At 36.3% G+C, this 22,652-nt stretch overlaps 1 protein-coding gene across 1 annotated transcript in view; it reads right to left on the reverse strand.

Moving 5' to 3' along the window:
• Positions 1 to 22,652, reverse strand: part of LOC113493752 — a 63,215-nt gene that overhangs the window by 28,948 nt on the left and 11,615 nt on the right. The gene's annotated exons all lie outside the window — the stretch shown is intronic.

The raw sequence follows: 22,652 nt of genomic DNA on the forward strand, positions 1-22,652 counted from the left end.
AGCTAGGCGCTATTGTACGTGCGTGCTGACCCAAACATAAACTTATATCGCGGTTATATACCCGAATACGATTGTAATGTTATAAGAATAGATTTGACTTACTTTTGTTAAAGAAAATTATATTTTCAGGACAGTTATGTTAGTTTTCATCCATTTCTATACATATTTTGAATGTTCCAATAGTCTCATTGCTTAATTTCTACTTGGATTGCACCGATAGCCAAATGCTATATAGGCCAACCCTTTGGGGTCGCGAGCTGTTGTGGTTTCGATCCCCGTGAATAACAAGTATTTGTGTGATTTGAATGCTTGTAAAGCCATGTGCATATACTGTGAGGATTAATATTGGGAAATATTTGTTTTAATGCTACCTTTCCAAGGAGAAAAGAGACACTTGAATTTATGGTTTTTCACAGCGGGTAGGCGATTTCCGATTCCAATACATTGTTATCCCGGTTTCCTTTCAAAGATTGTCTGTGGTGCTTAAGAATGATTAAGAAAGAACCTACTTTGGAAATTTCGCAATCTTAACCATTCCATAATTGTTTTTTTTTTCGACCGCTCACTTCCGAATCCGTTAAATTAAATGATAAGTTAACAATATTTAGTATACGACACGATATTAAGTAAAAAACAGATTTAAATGTAACCAATGAAAACATAACTTAAATCGCTTCATTTCATTTTGTGAAATAAGGTTTTCAAACGCCATAGTCAACGCCTCTCCAAAACGGGACCCGAGAATCGTACTTCAAAAACATGCTCCCCTAGTAACGCATTCCTAAATTAAATAGAATTTCTCTACCAACTGTTTATGAGCTACGGACACCCCTGGGTCAATTTAATTTACCGAAGCGGGGAGCAACGATTTCCTTCGGCGCGAGAACGGATATAGAATGCTGAGTATTTCCACTCATATTTGCCTGTGAGAGTATTTTGACTCAGACACCTTGAATTCATGATTGCCTGGTACGTGGCCAGATGTACAAGTTGCTTTTTGAGAAATGGCTGAAGTCTATCTATAAAATTGGACTAGAAAATTGCTAAGCTATGTGTTTTACGATTTTATTTGGTTTCGGATTACGAAAGTACACATTCCATGAAATGGATTTTTGCTGCATGTTGTTTGACTTTCTTTAAAATGTTTCAGTAGAATTTCATTTTGTTGAACTTCAGAGAGAGTTCTTCAATTTCTTCTTCATTTCTTCAAAATGGAATGGATTTTTAATTTGTTATGTTATTCCATATCTAACTTATCACCGCTGTCGAAAAAAAAGCAATGGCATGGTATAGGCCATATGCAGCTGTATCTTTCAACTTATGTTATGTGCCTTGAAGTAAGGGACTCTATGGACTCTAACTATTAAAGTCTGTATTATATTCATGAATCGCCTGAAGGGACATAATTTTCCATTAAGTTCTGAAGTTCAAAAAGTGCCAGACGATTTACAAATAAATACGGCTAATCAATTACATCCCGAGCAGAATTCAAACATAACAAACCTCTTCAGTTTCATTCCATTAATTTGTTGTACCAGGCTCTCAGACATCACAAGACATCACATTCACAGTGCGTTCAACTGACCGCAAGTACCACAGCCCTTAGTTACGGCAAAGCACTTATGTGGAGTATGCCAAACATAGACGCGAACGTACAAAGCCCGTCTCGTATATTATACAGGACAAGGGACTGTTTTTGTTTCATTATTACACTTTAAAGGTTGCCCTCTGGCCGTTGCTAAGCCTGGCAAAACATGTGACACCCGACATGTGGAATGAGCCAAGTAATTGCTTTTTTAACCAGTTTGGATCGTTCAAAACAAGCTTACGAAAAATAAAAACTTTTATATTGATAAATTTACTTTCCTTAGAAATTAAACGCTTGTGTCGTGGCGGGTTTTGCAATCAATATACATTATAGTACATAGATAGTTTATAACCACGATTAACACATAGGATAGCTTTATCCCGATTTGGTGTTCCCGTGGGATAGATTTCAATTCGCAGCGGAATAGCCTGCGGGCTACAGACAGCAGCCAGTTTGAAAAGAAACTCTCTTAATTCGAATTCATTGAATTCAATAACTATTCGAGGAAATTTTCTCGAATATAATCTTGATACGAGAGAGGAAAGTGTAAACGCAATGATTGTTATTTAAATGGGGCACTCGGCGAGCCGCGGGTTTTTATTTCTATATCCTGTAGCTATGCATATATTACATCTTTTCAGATTCACGAATGCGTCACGGATACGGAATACTTGCGAATGAATTTGAATTCAAAAGACAGATTTCTAAGGTCTGTTTTTAGGGTGCCGTAACTGAAGGGTAAAGGCGGAACCCTATTATTAGGGCTGCGTCTATGTCCATATAATATTTGTCCATCTGTCACCATTCTTTATGTCGTGATTTAAATGTTCACAGACCGTGGTTTTATGTTTGAGATAGAACAAAAAATACAAAATTGAGTAGTATCGATTAGTACGATCATAAATATGATGGGTGAAAAATTTTCAGTTTTGCTCAGCATATTAAGGTCCACTGCTGGACATAGGCCTCCCCCAAGTTGCGACACAACACCCGGCCCAGCCAAATTATAGGCGAACATAATTTGCGTATTTTTTTTTAATTGTTCTTCTTTATCATATTTGTACAGAACCTTCAGAATTGCGAGTGTGAATTGCATTTGATGCTTATGTAACACTAGCTGTTGCCCGCGACTTCGTCCGCGTGGTTAGAAGATATAAGTTAGGAATTTTTGAATGGAATCCCTCGAAGATGAATTTTCCCTGTTCTTTCCACATTTTTCATAGTGTCTTCGCTCGTATTAGTCGCAGAGTAATGGTATACAGCCTGAAACCTTCCTCGATGTATGCTCTATTCAACACAGAAAGAATCTGAACCAGTAGTTTCTGAGATTAGCGCGTTTAAACAAACAAACTTCAGCTTCATATATTAGTATGGATAAAATCATAATCTTATATCAGTCCATCGCGGTCTTAAAACTGCTGCATGACTCACTTAAACATAACAGTATGTAACTAACATGTAACCCCTTGCTCACAACATACCGACTACATATCGTAAACAGCGCGATTTTCGCAAACTTATAACAATACGCGAATCTTCGACAAATAAAACACATTTTATTGCTCAGGTAAAGATAAAAGACTCATAAATATCAGACAGTACGAGTAAACAAGACATTTATTTTGTACCAAATGGTTTAACGTGTATTGTCTTTTGAAATTGTAAAAATCATAATAAAAGTGAATCCACGTGGCTGTGCCCGCGTATTTTCCGTTCTTCAGGAATACAGGCATAAAAGTATACCTGCTTGTTTTGCTTGTATTTTCCTTTTATAAGAAAAAAGTACTATGACATTTTTAAAAGACTTGAACGTGTGTAACTTTTTTTTTCAAAATCGATGTTAAAATCTTAATATACACGGTGATTTTTTAGTCGTCTTAAAAAAGGAGCCCTGTTCATGTATCCGACGTAAAATACCCCTAGGCGCGGTTATTATTTTTTTATCATCAACTAAGATAGTAAGTACGAAGAAAAATTAAACAAGAGAAATCTGAAATATACTCTTAAAAATGATAAAAACGCCGCCGCCCGCGCTCCTCGCCATTGTTACAAGGCTCGGACGCGCTCGCAACAGAGCTGTGTTTCTAAAAAACTACGAATTGCATCATAATATTGAATAAAAAATGCATTTTAAATTTATTCAAATCTCATAAATGCCTATTTTTTTATCATGAACGTGTTCTAGTCATTGGATGCATGAACTGGGCTGCTTTTGTAAGACGATTAAAAAATCACGGTGTACATAAATCTCATATCACAATGTTTGTCCTCAATGGACTCCTAAACTACTTAACCGATTATAATAAAGTTCGCACACCATGTGCAGTTCGATCCAACTTGAGAGATAGGATAGTTTAAATCTCAAGTTATAGTCGCAATTTCTTCTAACCACGCGGACGAAGTCGCGGGCAACAGCTAGTATAAAATACATAATACGACCGTATTGCACCAAATTTCGTCCAAATACTATTCAGTTGTTTTTGCGTGATGGAATAACAAATATCAATAAATCCAAACAAACTTTCACGTTTATAATATGTAGGTTACATTGTTCTGTGACTCACAAGAACATGTTTCCTTATGCCACTGTATAGGTAAACAACTAGGTTCTATGTGTCAAAGCATTGAACTAGATGATGATATATGCACTTCTAAAACGTGCCGCACGGATAGCTGACTGGTTGGGGTCACCAAGCCAAACCCACTGTGCGCGGGAATGTCGCGGGTTTCATCCAGTGTCTCTGTGCATATATTATGACTTGAATGTTTGTGAAACCCCCGCGACACAATAATTAAATTTCTCAGCGCACTAAAAAATTAAGCGAATTAAGCGAAACAGAAGAAAGGGACATTAGCGCAGAGTATCCCCGTCTCGGTGGTACAAGTCATCATCGGCATCATCGGCCTAGCCTTTCAACTATGTTGGGAAAGCTTCCAGTCTAACCGGATTCAGCTAAGTACCAGTGTTTTACAAGGAGCGACTGTCTATCTGACCTCCTCAACCCAGTTACCTAGGCAACATGACACAATGGGTGGTACATGGTAAGTGTGATGTAACAAGGTGAGAGGTATTTCTTTGGATAGTGTGTCTCAGATATAATTCTATTGGAATGCTGCCCAACACGACTTCGGAAGTTGTGGACGTTTCGAAGGTAACGCTCTTCCGAAGTTTTAATTTGAAATCTTTTGGTAACATGGTTGTGGTTTTATCTACAATAAATTTACCTCACGTTTTTTGGGTTGCCTACGTGAAGGGTAAAAACGGCATCCTATTACAGTGCCGCTATCTATTAGATCCGACTGTCATGAAGCTGTATCCCATGAACACAGCTAGACACCTTGTTTTCACAGCTAAGGTGTTTGTGTTGCTGTATATAAAAATAAAAAGGGTACCTGTTTATAGTATTGTGATCAGTTATATTATGAATGCCAGATTCATAATACAAGTTTAGATTAGTCTGAGACTAGATGGCGTTGTTTGAGTCATCAGCCTAGCCTTTTCCCAACTATGTTGGGGTCGGCTTGCAGTCTAACCGGATTCAGCTAAGTACCTGTGTTTGACAAGGAGCGACTGCCTATCTGATCTCCTCAACCCAGTTACCTGGGCAATACGATACCCCTCGCTTAGGCTGGTTGTCAGACTTTTCAAGCTTCTGACTACCTGTAACGACAGTTAAAGATGTAGGAATAACAGCTGGGACCCACAATTTAACGTGCCTTCTGAAACACGGAGGAACTCGTTATGACAAAGATGGTGACCCATCTACGAAGCAACCGCGTCAAGCGTAGCTTAAACTGTGATCGATTCACTTATGCGGTAATAGCTTAGCCACGAGCTGTCTGAATGTTATGGAAAATTGTTTAAATTCTGATGTTTTCTATTGAATGTCTAAACAGCTCACGATCATTGCTATGCAAAAGAAACATGAATTTAATTCATCAAAGGTTTTGTTCCGCAAACAATTAAGTACTTGCATAAAAATCTTCCTTGTATTTAAAGTTATATCCAAAATTTTAATTATCATTTTTCATTTTATTCCGTCTGTTGGTCGTACAAAGCAAAAACGCCAGAAATAGGCAGGTAAGCCGCTTTAGTTGGGACAAAGGTAAAAAACCGGACAAATTGGGAGACACAAAGAGAAAAAGTAGTCACGTGACAGTTTGCCGGACCACACGTGCACTCTGGGTATTTGGCTAGGTCTGTATATTCTATATAGATAGATGTCCGAGTTTTTAGTTTTGCCAGTTTTAGATGAATAGAAAATGGGATCAATTTTCCTAAGGATTTTCCAACACAATAATTGGAAATTTGGTACGGGGCGGTACATTCACGGTCAATACAAAAAATTTCCAATTATTGTGTTGGTATAATGCTTAGGAAAATACGTCAAAGTTCAAATTTCATCCAATTGTCTTAGAAATAGTGGAATTGGCGCCCTGTTTGGTTTTGAGAGCCAATGAAAGCCATTGGTGTTAAGTTTCTTGCCGTTTCTCAAAGTTTCTAAGACGATTTTTTATGGTAACTATAGTTTTGATGTTGATTTCTTAAATAAACTGTATTTTTCTCATTTTACTATTTTTATGACTAACGGAAAATATTTCATACTATTACGTAATTTACGTGGCATTGCGAAGTTAAACAAAAATGTTTTATTAAGCGAACACCTTGTGTGCATGAAATAATCGGGCCTTTATTTCTGAGGTGCACAAGTCTCATAATATAATATTCCACAACCTTCACACAACGCCATTTAGTCTCAAAGTAAGCAGAGCTTGTATTATGCGTAATATGAGTACTAGACAACTGATAAACATACTTATATATTTCTAAATACGTACATAATATAGATAAATTACACCCAGACACATAACAAATGATTGTGCTCATCACACAAAGTCCTGAGTGGGAATCGAACTCACGACCACCGATATAGCAGTCAGGGTCACTAACCACTAGACCAACAGGCCAGTCGAAAACCAGTAATAGTTAATTATTAAAGTACCTAAGCTATACTGTCCTATATCATTTCTTTTAATATCTTAATACCGAGTCTTCATATTACGGTTAATAAAACAGTTCTTATATCGCAGTAATTACATTTGTACTCGTCTCGTTGCTTTTATTATTATTTAATTGAATTAAGACGGTCATGATATTTCTTTCAGTGCTAATATGAGCTTTCGGAACGGAACCTTAGTTGCTGTGTAAGAGGGATGGCGTACTAACCTAAGTATGCTGTCTCTTGCTTGCACAGAGGCAATAATTGTCTGAAGAAGGTCATGTAAGCATATTAAAGATTTTATTTTCAGTGAAATGAAATGAAAGGAGCTCTACTTATTAAGTTCGTGTATACAGTTTTAATTTACTTTTTCAAGATTTATATTTTGTTACTGTATTTTTTTTTGTCTTTTCAATCGACTTCCGAAAAGAGGAGGTTCTCAATATGTCTGTAGGTTTTTTTGTTTGTTACGTTACTGTTTACTGGATAGATCGATATTGTTGATTTTTTTTTATTTTTAACACCAGCAGATTTATACTTGCCCTGTTTTTTTTTCACACTTTCTTAGTTAGTTTAATTAGTCGCAGCGTGATGGTATATAGCCTAAAACCTTTGTCGATTAATGGTCTATTCAATACAGAAAGATTTTATTCAATTTGAACTAGTAGTTCCTGAGACCAGCGCGTTCAAACAAAGGAAGAATAAAATGAATCTCTAACTAATATCAAGTAATAAAAAAAAATATACCAGGCGCTCAGAACGATAGGGGCAACTAAGATATCCAAGCTAACTTTTTCTACATTTGCACGAAAAATATTTGGAACCATTCCATACCTAATTGAAACAGCGACGTAACAAAATACTTTGACAGATACCTACCAATTTATCAAAACTTGGAAAGTTGACGCCGGCGTACAATCAATCAATACTCGTACGTCGTCCGATCTCAAATTCTAGTAATTTGTACTAGGCTAACATAAATACGTGAGGTTTGTTGAATAGCTGATGAGTTTGTTTTGGGAACTAATCGCTGTATAGTATTTTTATGATATCGTTCCATGAAGTATTAAACAGTAGCTGAACTTTGATTGAATGTTTCAAACTATGAAACTAGCTATTACTTGTAATTGTTTTCGGGGAACAAGTATGTTTTGTCGTTTTAAAGCTATTTTTAAACAGTTATTTGAACACAGGATCTACTAGTTCAAATTGAAAAATTCTTTTTGTATTGAATAGTCCATTAATCGAGGAAGGTTTTAGGCTATATACCATCACGCTGCGACTAATAGGAGCGAAGATACAATGGAAAATGTGGAAAAAGCAGGGCAGGTATAAATCATATTTATCTTAAATCTTCTAACCACGTATTTAGTTCTTAAATGTTGTTTACTTGGTCTTATAATATGTCTTTCAAAGATATTCATTTCCTTAGTGAGTCCAGAGTACTAGGAGAGAAGGACGCGAGGAAGCTTGGATTGAAAACTACAAGAAAGGGAGCAAGTACAGTGATCCATGCTCGTTCCATCTCTATATGAGTAGATTCCCTTGACGGGCTGTAGTCCTGGTGTCATTATCAAGAATATATTAACCACCATGATTCATATGCGACTACTGATCATATTTTAAAGTCTTCATTTTCATTGGCCGTAACAACAAATAAGAGACCATTACCTACTTTAAATTTCGTTATTAATTTAAGTCTAAATCTCATTCCAAAATTAATTTCAACACCAAACCAAGTATGCTTTCCGGTATAAAATGCATTTACTTGAATTTTAGTCGATTTCACAATCGCATTAAACTGACCCGCGGCCAGCAAAGAGGTTATTATCCCTAAATCCGATGCCTGCATCTCTCTGATACAGACAACAGAAATATTCGTAGTAATGCGCTTAATTTTGTCAGTTTCAGTACTGAACATGTAACATAAGCTCCTATAGTAAGACCATTGTGTGGAAGAGAGACAACAGTCTATACAGTATAATGAGTTATCTCGTTTCCTCTTTCAACGGATTAGTTAACATTCGAAAGCTTTTTTTTAGCATTTTCGGGCTGATGACGTCTGCTAGAAAAGCGGGATTGTCTGAAAGGGTTACCGCGTCCCCAGTACAAAAAGGGCAAAGGAAGAACCAAGAGTAGGTTTGAGTTAGTAAAAAGCAGTAAGACATTCCCATCCCAAAGCATGTGGAATCATTTGATGATTTGCCATGAAAAAGGTGACGTCATTAAAGCAAGATGCCGCTCTACGCCGCATACGCAACGGTAACATTCCTTATTATTTTTGAGCTTATAAAAACCGCGGTGATTACTTAATATCAGAACTAGAAGTAGAATTAAGAAGTAGGTGAAGAAATGAAAGCGAGATACCGCTGTTTGTTCTGTATTGCGCTGTCCCACTTTGACGCTCGCACGATTGCGCCCTGATTTAAGATTTAGCTCATAAAAAGCGGTGAGTTTAAACAACGGATGCGGCTTCCGTTTTTGAAAAGGACCTTACATTGTATAGGTATTTTGGATTACAAAGGTTTCAGAGTTTTTTATCAATGTTGCAACTTTTAAACAAAGATGTGAATTTTCAACCACAGACCACATTTATGAGGTTTTCTGTTTACTCAGATTGCTGACAGTCCCATCGTGCCGTAATGTTTCACGGTCAACCCCCCCCCCCTACTAAGATCACTAAGGGATCTCAATGCTCTACTGAACTCCAATCCTAATTTTGATTTATTTGCGGATGAATGGAAGTTGTTTTTGTTGGAATGTTTCAATTTTTGTAGCATATTGTATTCATTGTAATTTGATTAAAAAAACTTAGACGTACAGGAGTTCCATCACAGCAAAATTTAATTTCAATTTTTTTTTTTTTTTATCACCAATAACAAAATTACCCTTCACAAAAATTCGTGACTGACGAAACACAATTGCCTAAAAAGGTTACAAAAAAAAAAGGTTTTAGATTTTATTTCCACTAATTCTCTTACTGAGTGTAACGCTGTGGATGAATGACAAAACCTTCGCCCACATTTCACCCCCCCTCCGCCCCTCTACCCCCTCTCCTCCCACACCCCCCCTGTTCTATTCTATATTGTCTCCGCCCTTGGCCTTAAAGCCTCGCGCCTCATCTCGCTGTTCAGATGAGCGCTCTATAGTACCTATGATGGTTTTTAGAAACGATTGGTTTGTATTGTTAACGAAAAGGTTTTTATTTGTGTTGTTATAAAGGAATTAATTACGAAATGTTGATTAATTTTAGGTAAAGGATTTCGCAATTTGTTAGGCTAGCAAACAGGGCAAAAGTCAGTACCTTATCTCTAAGGCACTGCTGTCCGTTCGTAAGTGGAAATGATCGCATTAGATGTAATTTCTGTCTACTTTGACAAAAAATAGTCCATAATTAACGTTAGGCAACGCTTAGCACGGTGAAAAATTGGTGGCGAATTTTTATTTTCTTATTTATTCAGAAGCCAGTGTCGCGAGTCCAACTCGCTCTTGAGCGGTGTTATTACCGCAAATATGTGGTCTGCGGATTGGGCTTGGTCATTTCACAAATAACCAAGCGGATTTCAAACATTGATTTGGCATCGCGATGATCGAGTTCTCAGGCTTAGGTTAACATTATTACTTATAATTTGCTTTAAATAATATAGGTAAAAATATAATCATTATGATCTTTCAACTTAATTTTCCAAAAAGTCATTTATTTTCTTATAATGAACCTATTAAAATATGATATTTAACATTAGTTTTCACCATAACATACAAAATGACGGCAGTACGGGAACACCTCAAAAAATATAGCAACAGATTTGCAACCGAGTATTTTTTCCTTAACATCGATATACAAATAAAAAACGAGATGGAATGATTAGTAAAACGGTCACGTAATACATTGCGCGCCGTCTCTGTAATAATTGTGAGAATATTTGCATGTAGCACTCGTTGGATGTGACTCAATAAAAAATATCGCGAAACAAGTGAAGAACATTTGATGGTTATCTAAATTAAATGTTGGATGGATTTATGTTTGTTTACGTTATATTTTTACGTAAAGTTCATTTTTTACCTTTGCCTTTCAAAAATGTTTGGGACGTTGTAAACAATCTTGATTGCATTGACGTCACCACTCTAAAAGCGCTGTGTGCGACGTGTCGCCGTTTCGATCCGATAGGACAAGCTTTTACGAGATCTAGGAAGGTTTGTATTCAATCTGACTGTCTTTCGAATGTGACTTGAATGTTTGTGAAACCAGACAAAAGATAAAACTGCTTAATGCAGAGGTCGATTTTATATTCATCATCGGCCTAGCCTTTTCCCAACTATGTTGGGGTCGGCTTCCAGTCTAACCGGCCTCAGCTAAGTACCAGTATTTTACCAGGAGCGACTGTCTATCTGACCTCTTCAATCCAGTTACCTGGGCAACACGACACCCCTTGGTTAGACTGGTTGTCAGACTTTTCAAGCTTCTGACTATCTGTGACGTTTGTCATAGATTTAGGAATAACGGCCAGGACCCAGAATTTAACGTGCCTTCCAAAACACGGAGGAACTCGTTACGACAAAGATGGTCACCCATCTACGGACCAACCGCATCAAGCGTAGCTTAACCTGTGATCGACTCACTTGCTTAGGCCGATTTTTATATTAAACTAGCTGTGCCCGGCAAACGTTATTTTGCCGATTTTTTTTTCTAGTTGTATGTATTTTTAATACCACATTATAAAAAAGTAAGAACACATTTTTTCACACACAATTTCGTTCAAAAATGAAATATTTTTTTTTTAGTGTGAGCAACCCTTTTCACTTCGTGAAAAATAGATGTTAGTCGATTATCAGACCTACTGAATACGCATATAAATTTGGTATAAATCGGTTAAGCCGTTTCGGAGGAGTACGGTAACTAACATCGTGACACGGGAATTTTATATATAAGAAGATAATAATAAACCTCAATAAAGTCTAGAAATTAATATAAAACACAAACTTTCCGACATGCAATATGAGAGGCTAGTAAATTAAACCGCAGTTACGTAGATAATAGTTTTAAACAAGTATAACTAACCGTAAGTAGTTAACCGAGAGTTGTATCCAGTTTAAACTGAACTAGTTTGTGGACAAGGTTTAAACCGGAGTTACTGCACTTTAGTACTTGGAAATAAAGCAAGGAGGTTGCATGCAGAACTTGATGAGATATGAATTTAGTTCAATGAAATAAGCTTGGAGAGTATCTGTGTGATATGACTGCTGGAATGTCAAGTATAAGGTAAATCCTGGGTCGCACCAATTTTGTCGAATTTATGCGCTTTAGAATTCGAATATTTTTGCGAGAGATTCCGATAAGTACGCCTGAGTAAATCGGCTTCCAGTCTAACTGGATGCAGTTAAGAACGAGTGTTCTACGAGGAGCGATTGTCTATCTGATCTCCTCAACCCAGTTATCTGAGGAACGCGATGCCTCTAAACAAGACTACTTCTCAGACTTTCTAGCTTCTGTAACGACTGTCAAAGTTGTAGGAATATCAGCCGGGCCAAGTGTTGACGTGCCTTCCGAAGAACGGAGGAACTCGTTATGCACATAGATGGTCACCCATCCACAGGCCTACCATATCAAGCGAGTTTATCTTGTTCGATTGTAGCTTAAGCCAAGAGGTCTTTATTGGTTTTAGGATTCAATTATTTAAAGGCTGGTTTTATACTAGCAAACCACTGCAAGTCCTAAAATACTAAACTAAAATAATAAACTCAACACTAAACCCAAGAGCAGCGCTGCAAGACATCACGACACAGTGAACTCATACTGCGTAGGTCGGACCACAAATAATTAATTAAAATATGAAGGTAGAACGAGCAACACCTTCTGTCAAGACGACACCATCTCAGTCTGCCCGTGGCCATGATACCTGCAAAGGTGTCGAAACTTCGGAAACTAAAATCTAAAAAACCCGCGATAAAATCCGTAAAAGTAGTTTCATTTCAATGTCTAACATTCGCGTAAACCTAAGAAACCACTAAGTAAAAGTACTTAAGTAATTTGAAAGAAAATAACATAAACAAGAATTATCTGAAAAAAAATGGCTGTCTAAAAATAACCTTATAGGTGTGATAGGCGGTCAAGAGCTGTAAGTTCTAGATAATTCTCGGAGATCACCGGCGGACCCTCACGTACTCTTATGATGCGCTATAAAATATCGCTTGCCCTAATGTAAGCTTGCGGATTCTCAGTGGAAATGTTCTGCAGAAGGACAGTACTGTGTGTCCTTCATGTATTTTAGGATACATGTACTTACTTGAGGGTGGAATATACATTGATACATACATACATACATACAAGATTGAGTGTAGTTGGCTATATGGAGGAAAGTTTTAGTTTTGATAGAGAAAAAAATATTTGTCCATGGTTAGGCCTGTTGGTTTAGTGGTTTGTGGCCTTGACTGATCTGAGGTCGTGGGTCCATCTAGGACAAATGTTTGCGTGTGTGAAAAAGTGGTCACCTATTGAGATTATTACTGCAACCGTTCCTTAACCTAGCTTTTTTTTTTATTAATTGCAACTTAGTACATTAAAGGGGCCACAGAAATACATCACAAGTGGCTTCATGAAAGACAACTTGGCCTTAAGATGGACGCATAGACAGATATCGAAGCCTCGCTAATAGGAATCCGTTTTTACTCATTCAACTGTAAAAAAAAGTCGAAATAAGCCTAGACGACTTTAGATAATCGAAGGAAATTATTGTTTATAAAATAAAACATACGAAACTGACGAGCCTTTTTTGATTTTGACAAGTGTTCGAAAAATGTAGGCAGGGCAGTTTCTGTGTCGCTGAGTATTCTGTTCACATCTGCCAAATGTCACGATCATACACATTTACGTCGGCCCCGAGTATCGCCGGGTGTAACAACACGTATTTATGTCCGGTCCGAGCGGTAAGCGGGAGATCTATTATTAGCTCTCTCTGCTACCCTAGTACCTTGCCCTTTCCCGGGGGATAGGCAGAAAGTAGGCCACGATCAGAAATAGTAACTTACTGGATGATTTCGAGATGATTACACTGGTGTAAGCAAAAAAGAACGGTCAAGTGCCAGTCGCAATAGGTGGAAGCCTCGTGTGACGTCACTTTTGCCGACGAGTGACGTTATTAACCTTGCTTTGGTCTCCAACCCTAAGAAAAAAAAAGTTATAATATGAAGATTTAGTAATTAATTGGATGTCGACAAGAAACCTAAATAAAGGAATCTGAAATATATATCTATTTCTTTCCTATCGCGTCTCCCCATGCAGGAAAGTTTTGGGATTGACCACTTACAATTCACTTTGAGTTGGTTATTTCAAATTCTAATATTTGAAGTATACATCTTCTAGCACCAAGTCTTAAAAGTAGAAGGACGACAACGCAATACGTATCTCTTTTCCACACCTGCTATAATAATATTACAACAACATGTGTCCACGTGGCTTTAGGCCTCAAGGCCAGTGATGTCTTGAAATAATTAAAAAAGTACTCACTCAAAAAACTACTCTGGTATTTGTTGGCATTGGGATTGAACCTGCACCTCATACACACATATCCAAATATAACACCGCAAGGCTAATACGTCAGCTACCGTCCCGAGTAGATATCAAAGCGATCAAGTCATTACATAACTGCAAAGATGTAATAAAACAAAAGCAATAATGACAACAGAAACTCCTCATATTATATGAGCTCCTAGTCAAGTCTCGTCGCATTAAGTATCAGCTGTCGAAAGAAACTTACGTAGTTTTTCCCCATGTAGTAAAACTTAGCTCTTATCTCGCCCCGGGGCAAGCCGGGGTAAGCTGAATTCAAACGCCGGATATGATCCATAAAAACTGTTATAGTTTCGTTTATTGCGCTGTTTTTATTATCAACACGCAAGTTCGGATAGAGAATATGGTTATAAGATATGAAATTGGCAATATTCGTAAGTTTTTTTTTTGATGTCGAAAGATAACATGTGGGCACATAACCGATGATTCTTTGAATTTAAGTTGTGTAATTACTGCAGAAAAGTGGCTAAGAAGATATATTTTGGAATTTTCCAATCTATACTAATATATAAAGCTGAAGAGTTTGTTTGTTTGTTTGAACGCGCTAGTCTCAGGAACTACTGGTCCAAATTGAAAAAATCTTTTTGTGTTGAATAGACCATTCATCGCGACGCTGTGACTAATAGGAGCTAAGATACAATGGAAAATGTGAAAAAAACCGGGCAGGTATACCTAAATTATAACATATATCTTCTACCCACGGGGACGAAGTCGCGGGCAACAGCTAGTCAGATTATAATAGTCTTAGAATGCACGCAAATTCTGCCCATTTTTCGACATATTTAATTGCTGCTCTGCTCCTATTAATCGTAGTGAAATCTTATGTAGCCTAAAACCTTCCTCTATAAGTGGACTATCCAAGACAAAAAATAAATTCAACTAGCAGGTTCTGAGATTATCTCGTTCAAACAAATAAACTCTTCAGCTTTATAAAATTAGATTACAGATATTAGAAAAAAAAGACTTTTAAGAATGATATTATTTCAAATCCGAGCTCATAAAGCTATGGTACGGAAGATTGAATCTTCTGCACTCGGTTATACGAATAGTTTTTGCATGCTTCTAAACAGATCCCATTTTCCCTCCCTTAATTTCCAACTCTTGTCAGCCCCTCTGACTTATGGCGCGTATGTTATGTGCGTCCAATAAAATTATGAATTTATTAGTTAAGACCTAAAGGTTAATTTACCGTTCTAAAAGGTAACGTAGAAGAAATTGCATTATTAAAATATTTAAATCTTTTGAGATCTATAATTTTATGTTTTTGTACATCCAAACGTTGTTTGGTATATTACTAATATCACTAAGGTCATTCTATATTCTATTGGTATACAATAAAGAATGTTACATTCTTCTCAGTTTTTTTAAAATCGATTCTTATTTGATTTTTTATTATTATAGAGGCAAAAATCCGTCATCAATTTCAATGTCACTATCATGGTTCGTGAGAAACAGATTGGTGACATACAAACAGAAAGACAGTGGAACCAAATAGGGTTACATTTCCCTTTAAATACGCAACCCTAACAATATTAGGGTTCAACTGTTGTATTAGTTAACATATCCAACTTGTATAGGGTCTACTACACATATGCTCTAAGTAGTGACGTGTAACCTAATGTCACAGCTAACAACCAAACAACATTGTGACACGTAACAACCCTGTTTTACGATGAAACAAAGCCGTTGTCAACGTCATTGTGTCACCACTTATGTTGCGGTCTATACGCATCAGCAGCACACAATGCGATTCAAATGAGAATAGGAATCATTTTAACTGGCCTTGTTGTTTAACGAATGCATTGCATTAAGATAAAACAATAAATTAAAATCGGTGAGACAATGCGAGTCAAGTGAGAATAGGAGTGACAAAAAGAAATCGCTATTTGTTGAGTTACCAACATTTAGATTTTTAAATCTTTTATTAAAAGCTAATTTGGATAATCAAAAGTTGCTTAGCAGTTCGGCATAAAAAGCTCAATGAAAAAACTGCAAATCTGTGAGGCGTGAGTGAGTTAATTTGATGATCAATTTGCAAGATCACTAATAACTAGTGTTATCATAAGCAGGAACGTCAAATTCTCCTGAGGATTCCTGTATTTATAAGTAACGTCAATGATTGACCAAGATATTTAGTTTTATAAATCTTCCACTCATCATAGTACTAATTAAAAAATAATGTTCATCATCACTTGCAATACATCCTTTTCAAATAAAACTTTGCACGTCATTTAGGTCAATTTACGTATAAAATCTTAATAGAATCAACACATATACATCCTCAAACACAACACACGAGCAAGCCAATCAAAATTAATTACTCCCTAACAAAATCCTAATCAATCAACGCCTGCTCGTAGCAGAACAATGCTGAAGTTTAGCAGCTTTAAAGGCGAGTACCCTCGCACTCTGCCTACCCCGCTGTCAGAGCGAGCGCGGTGATGCCTCGTCTCCGAGACAATGGGTGCCGAGATATTTATCAAAGTTACCATTGAGTAGGAAAGTCAGAAGGGCTAGTTGAATACTTTATCGACGCCTAACTCTACAATAGGGTATCTGACTATATCTAATAATAATAATTTGTTTAGTCCTTCAGAGGAAATTCCAAAAATATTGAATACCTGGGTATTTTATCTTAATGTATGCCATTAACTACCCTGTTTCAAATTCTTCCATAATTCAATTCCATCCAAAGGTTGTCTGGAAGAGATTGCTTTTTAGCGATAAGACCGCCTTTTGTACTCATCATATTTGTTTGTATTGACCTAAATTGTTTTTCCTTATGGTGTACAATAAAGAGTATTCTATCTATCTATTTTTCATTTTATCAATATCATTAAAGTGGTTGTAAGTGACGTCAAAAAGCGTGCTGGTAAGTGACGTCACACGAGATTTTAAATCACTGTATCGTCTTCATTTTTTGTTTACTAGATAAAAAAAAATACGCATCCAATATTTTTTGGAAATCTGTCTGGCAGATTAAACATTTTTTTTTTCAAATTGCTTTGCTTAATATCTAACTGGTTACTCTTATCTGTTAGCAAAATAAATACTTATTGTGTAATCTTTCGATTTTCCTTTATTTCTACCTAAGCCTTCTGGATCTCGCCTGTCCTACGTGATTACGTGGAACGCCATTGGTGCCAACTACCAACCTGCGGTGGCCGTGATGTGAAAACTTGTATAACAGTCGAGACGAGACAGCGCTACGCCAGTCTTCATTAGTTACAAACTGTGATTAATCACAGCTTCTTTCTTGAGATTAGAAGCTTCGAAAGTTCGACATGAAAAAGGGATCAAAGGGATACGAGGAATATCTTTTAAGAAGTTTTGGGAATTTCTTTGAAACTTTTCAGGAGTCAAAGTTCAAGTTGTGTATGATTGGGAATTGATAGCATTATTTATTGTGCACAATATATGAATATAGTCAGGTGATGAAGAATTATTGAACAGCACTAAGTTTAAAATGAATCCATACTTAGGTTATAAAATCCTTCAGAAACATTAATCATTTTTTCAATAATATTTTCATTGAAAGCCTCCTGACCGCAGGGTTGCCAAATTAAAGGTCTCGATTTCGATTCCAAGGCACGCACAACTTTTTGAAAGTTGTGTACTTTTTAGAAATAAATATCACAGCTTCCGTCGCCAAAAGCACGTAAAAATATGATCCTTGTCCTGACGGTTTGCTGTCCTATTGGACTATGAGAGTAAGGGAGCACCACAAGACACCACCTGTGTTGACGCACACGCTTGTGCACTATAATATTATGTATGCGCAGCTGGTTAGGATCTCGCGATATTATAAGTAAGTGTAAAAAACAACATAAAAATTAAAAAAAACGAGTTTCAACCATGAGAGGTACGAAAAAACAGGATTCGATTCTCGGACAAGACTAGTCGAATCATGAAAATCGATCAAGTTTTTTTGGAGGAATATCTTAACAAACATTAAGTTAAGAATTCAAGAGGATAAATAAATTTAACGCTTACTTACCTGGAAATTAAAGCCAATAGTTATCCCGGAAAATATTATATTTGTTCCGAATGGGGATCACAAAGAAATCTATTACTATCAAAAAGTTAGGAACCTAAATCCAATTTCGTCCCGGACAATTTATGTCCTTGAATTGTGAAATCTATCTGATTTCAGGGATATCTTAGATGAAAGGCCTTTTGTTGCTATTGTGTTTTGAACAGACAAAAAGATTGGGTATCTAGTAGGGACGATTGTAGACCTTAGCTGGGGATTGTGGTTTGCAACGCATTTCCGCATTGAGTTTCTGGTAAAGAGGAAAATGAACACTCCAGTAACATCAGTCGTTTAGGTTGTGTTGTTACGCACGCTAAAGCGATGTGTCAATCTCTAATGGAATCACTTCTTTCACTTAGTCTGAACGTTCACTTCGACGATGTAAGAAATCATCAAATCAAGTACGTTGCGTGTAATATCTGTCCGTCTGTCAAAAGGATTTATCTTATGGACTGTGGTAGCTAGGAAGTTGAAGCTTTACGGCAATACTTAAAAAAACTCATGCTGCATGCTAATAACAAATACTTGGGTTAATAAAATGTTGTACCTAACTGTCATAAGAATTTCTGCCTTCAAAATTAATATTTCGCCTTTCCGAATTGCTTTTTCTAGCAACATAAGCATACATACATACATACTATAAAAGTCGCGGAATATCACTTCGTGTTTACCAGGGCGGAAGAAGACGGTGAAGAATACTTACGCCTAAGCCGCAATCCGTCATGAGTTTTAAAGCGGTTTAGATGTTTCAACATCATCCTAGATTAAATGGCAAATAACTACATACAGTTAGGTAGTAAACCAACCTGTATAAGTCATATAAAAATTTCAATCTATATTTGCTTTTCTTAGCAATCGGTATCGATCTACAAGGCAACGAAAATAGAAAACGTTCGCTAAGTTTAGCCTGCAAACCTAATTATATATGTACCTAAAAATAAATATTTTGGGTCAATGCCGTTGATATATTGGGATATTTTTGATAGCTTCCTCGCAAAAGACAATTTCGTGAAGTAAAATATCAATAGATTTTCCGTATAACTTTTAATGTGTCGTCACCCATAGAGAATATCTTCTTCCCAAATTAAGTTATCTTTGAAACAAAGTTTTTACTTTACGTATCTTCACATTGCCTAAACTCCTGGTACTTTAAGACAGTTTTTAACTTTTCCAGTCTTTTGATAAAGCTTGAATTGCTCAGAGTTTTTACACACTAATAAATCGTCAAGTTTATGTTCCTTTTAAGTCAGGAAAACTGAGGAAATTCAAGTTATTTAAAACGATGGGGGTAACTTCTTTTCGCAAATATTAAGAAGTTACGCATAACATAATCTTTAATCTTGTGAATTTGGTTTCATCGCGAAACTCAAACAAAATGATTTCCCATAATTAATTCAATTTATGAAAAAAAAACATCGGATTTTATCTGTCTTAATTATATATTTTTTGCATTAAAAAAAATTAAGTGAAAACCAAAGGTATTACTCGAATTTCACTAGGGTGTCATAAAAGCAAGGAACCCACTTTTATTGCCAACGTTTCCACTTACCAGTTTGCTTATAACAGCAAGAACAATAACTAATTAAACTTTTCGGCTTAATATTCGTAACTTTGTTGTTAGTTGCGGAGGTCGGCTCATGCAAAATGCTGGTTTCAGCAAATCTGATGATACAAAATATTTAAGGAAAAGGTTTAGCAAAGTGTTAGTAAGTTTTTGCTATATAAGACAACTAGCTGTTGCCCGCGACTTCGTCCCCGTGGGTAGAAGATATAATTTATGATTTATACCTGTCCAGTTTTTTTTCACATTTTCCATTGTATCTTCCCTCCTATTAGTCGCAGCGTGATGGTTTATAGCCTAAAGCCTTCCTCGATAAATGGTCTATTCAACACAAAAAGAATTTTTCAATTTGGACCAGTAGTTCCTGAGATTAGCGCGTTCAAACAAACAAACAAACAAACTCTTCAGCTTTATATATTAGTATAGATTATGACTAGGAATGTGTAAGTAAATGGGTATGTTAAAAGCAAACTGGGCTGGACTTATTTCAATGAAATTTACTATGACACCTTGGTTTGAAATATAGGCTAGGTTTATCCGACTTAATTAAAAGAGGGTACTGTTTCGCAGCTACAATCGACATCCAGGCGGGCGAAGTCGCCAGCAACAACGAGTAAAGCACAAAACCCACTTAAAATCACATTAAGTTTTCTCTATCTGACTTCAGCATCTAGATCGTATGGTAATGTTACAAAAACAGGTGCAAAGCAAACTAACGAACAGCCAGGAAGAATAGCTCCGACATGTTATGCTTGCCTGGTAATTTGCATGTTCGAAGTTACATTGTTATGGCCCATAAAAGGCCATTGCTATTGTTGGCTGTAAAAAGTACTACTTAGTAAGTGGCTACTTCATTGATTAACATTTTAATGACTTCTAGACTATTAGGTATTTTCAACCGACTTCAAAATAAGAGGAGGTTCTCACTTCGTCTCTATTTTGCTATAGAACTTCGACACTAGGTATTTTTCAAGATATATACTAGTCTGTGATTAGCTAACTATGAAAAACATGGTACTGTTGGTAAAAAAATTAGGTATATCGTGGTCAAAACAGCACTGTGTAGATCTTAACATTCCTCCCTACTAGTCCCTACCCTATCAACTACAATTTCAAAAACTCACAAACTCCTTAAAAGTACTACGGTTTTGTTTACTACGGAAGCAAATTACTTAATTGTTTTCCGTGCAAGAAAAACACTGCAAGAAATCCATCCTACAATGAGACCAGCAGCTATCGTGTGCATTGATTGATTGCCCGACTACTCCGACAAATTGATTGCTTTCTGAACAATAAAACATTCACGCGCTCGATCTAATTTACATTAAGGAAATGTGTCTCTTCTTAGTCGTTGTGTAAAGTAAAGTATTAATTTCATGTCCCCCGCGTGATCTTGCCTTGTCAACAGATGTTTCCGAATTTGTAAACCAAAACTAGTTAGTTGCTAGCAACCAATAAATTATTCTCTGTTTACTCCAAAACCTCAATAAATCGGGATATCGGATCAACCATAATTATTAAATCTCGCAACCTCGCCGCCAATCGGGCTACCTATTGAACTTTCTACTCGGTACTCGGTACTAGGAAACTATAAACTTTAAGGAGGTGTAATTTCACCCGAAAGGGTGTTATTTATTGGTAAACGAGCTCTTCTTGGAAGTAATACGTTCTATCCAAACATAGACAGTTTATTTCCGAAAGTTGATGCACGTAAACCTTTTTTTATTAGACTAACTTAAAACGCTTTAGAGAAAATATTTACTCTATTTTCTTTGCTAGGAAGTTCGCAAACATAACTTTAAAAGATGAACATCGCCTTCACATCGTTGAAAACATCTCAAGAAAGCATCGAAGCTTCCGGCCTTTAAAATACCTCCACTTAACTCCTATAGCTTTCTGAAAGCCTGGTACTTCAGTCGAGAAGCTTGTAAAAGAAAGAAATCTTTTTATGTCAAAGGCGGGTTTGGCAGGAGAGAATAATTTATTTGACGTTTCGGTAAGATTAGATCCCCATATATTTTTCTTGTGTATGGAAAAACACGAAAAGTGTTTCTTTGCAGTTATTATTTTCCTGCCAGCATTTTTCGCCATGTCGCATTAAATATGAAAGAGGAAACAAGTTTTTGAGGTAATTTTGTTACTTATTTTAATTAAATGTGTAAATGGGACACTAACATAGCAGGATGCGGCCATGCTTCAGCCATAAATATTATAATTAAGGTTCTTATTAGACTTGCTTCTAGTAATTGCTGAATCTTCATTCAGTCTACCTATTAATTTATTACGCCATAATATTTTATGCTTCTGAATAAGGGGAAGTGTAAATAAGCGTATAATTAGAGAAAATACAATTTTCATGTAAATATGTTAATGTAATTTCAATTTTAAATCACTCGAGTTTTGCAACTTTTGGCCACAATTCAATGTTTAATTTCCATAAAATATGAAAACAAATTATTAGGAAAGAAAAAACTATGAAAATGAAATGTGAGGTGCTTTTTCATAATGTATTTTTGTTAGTTAACTCACATCATAAAAAAAACGTCCTTAGTGCCATAATAAAGCATGATCTTATATCTGTATTGTTTTTGCAGCAGGAAAAACCCTAAAAGACCGCATTAAAGTGGCATCAGCAAAATAGATTTGTGTTTATTTTAGATCGAACGATTCATATTTGGCTGCCACAATGTTTTCGCAAGCTTTACATAATGAATTTAAATTTTGTGGAATCAAAAATAAAACACGCTCTAACTCAGCTTACACGTGTGCGTGCGATTGACAGTGATTGATTTTTAAGAAAAAAGTCTTTATTGGCGTTGTAAAAAAAATCTGTCTAAAAAGAAGTGTGAATTCGAGCAGAGCCCGTGCCTCGAGCAGGGTCGAGGCGCCATCTTTATTTTTAT

The sequence above is a fragment of the Trichoplusia ni genome, chromosome 5 (assembly GCF_003590095.1).
Source record: "Trichoplusia ni isolate ovarian cell line Hi5 chromosome 5, tn1, whole genome shotgun sequence".
Classification (NCBI taxonomy): domain Eukaryota; kingdom Metazoa; phylum Arthropoda; class Insecta; order Lepidoptera; family Noctuidae; genus Trichoplusia; species Trichoplusia ni.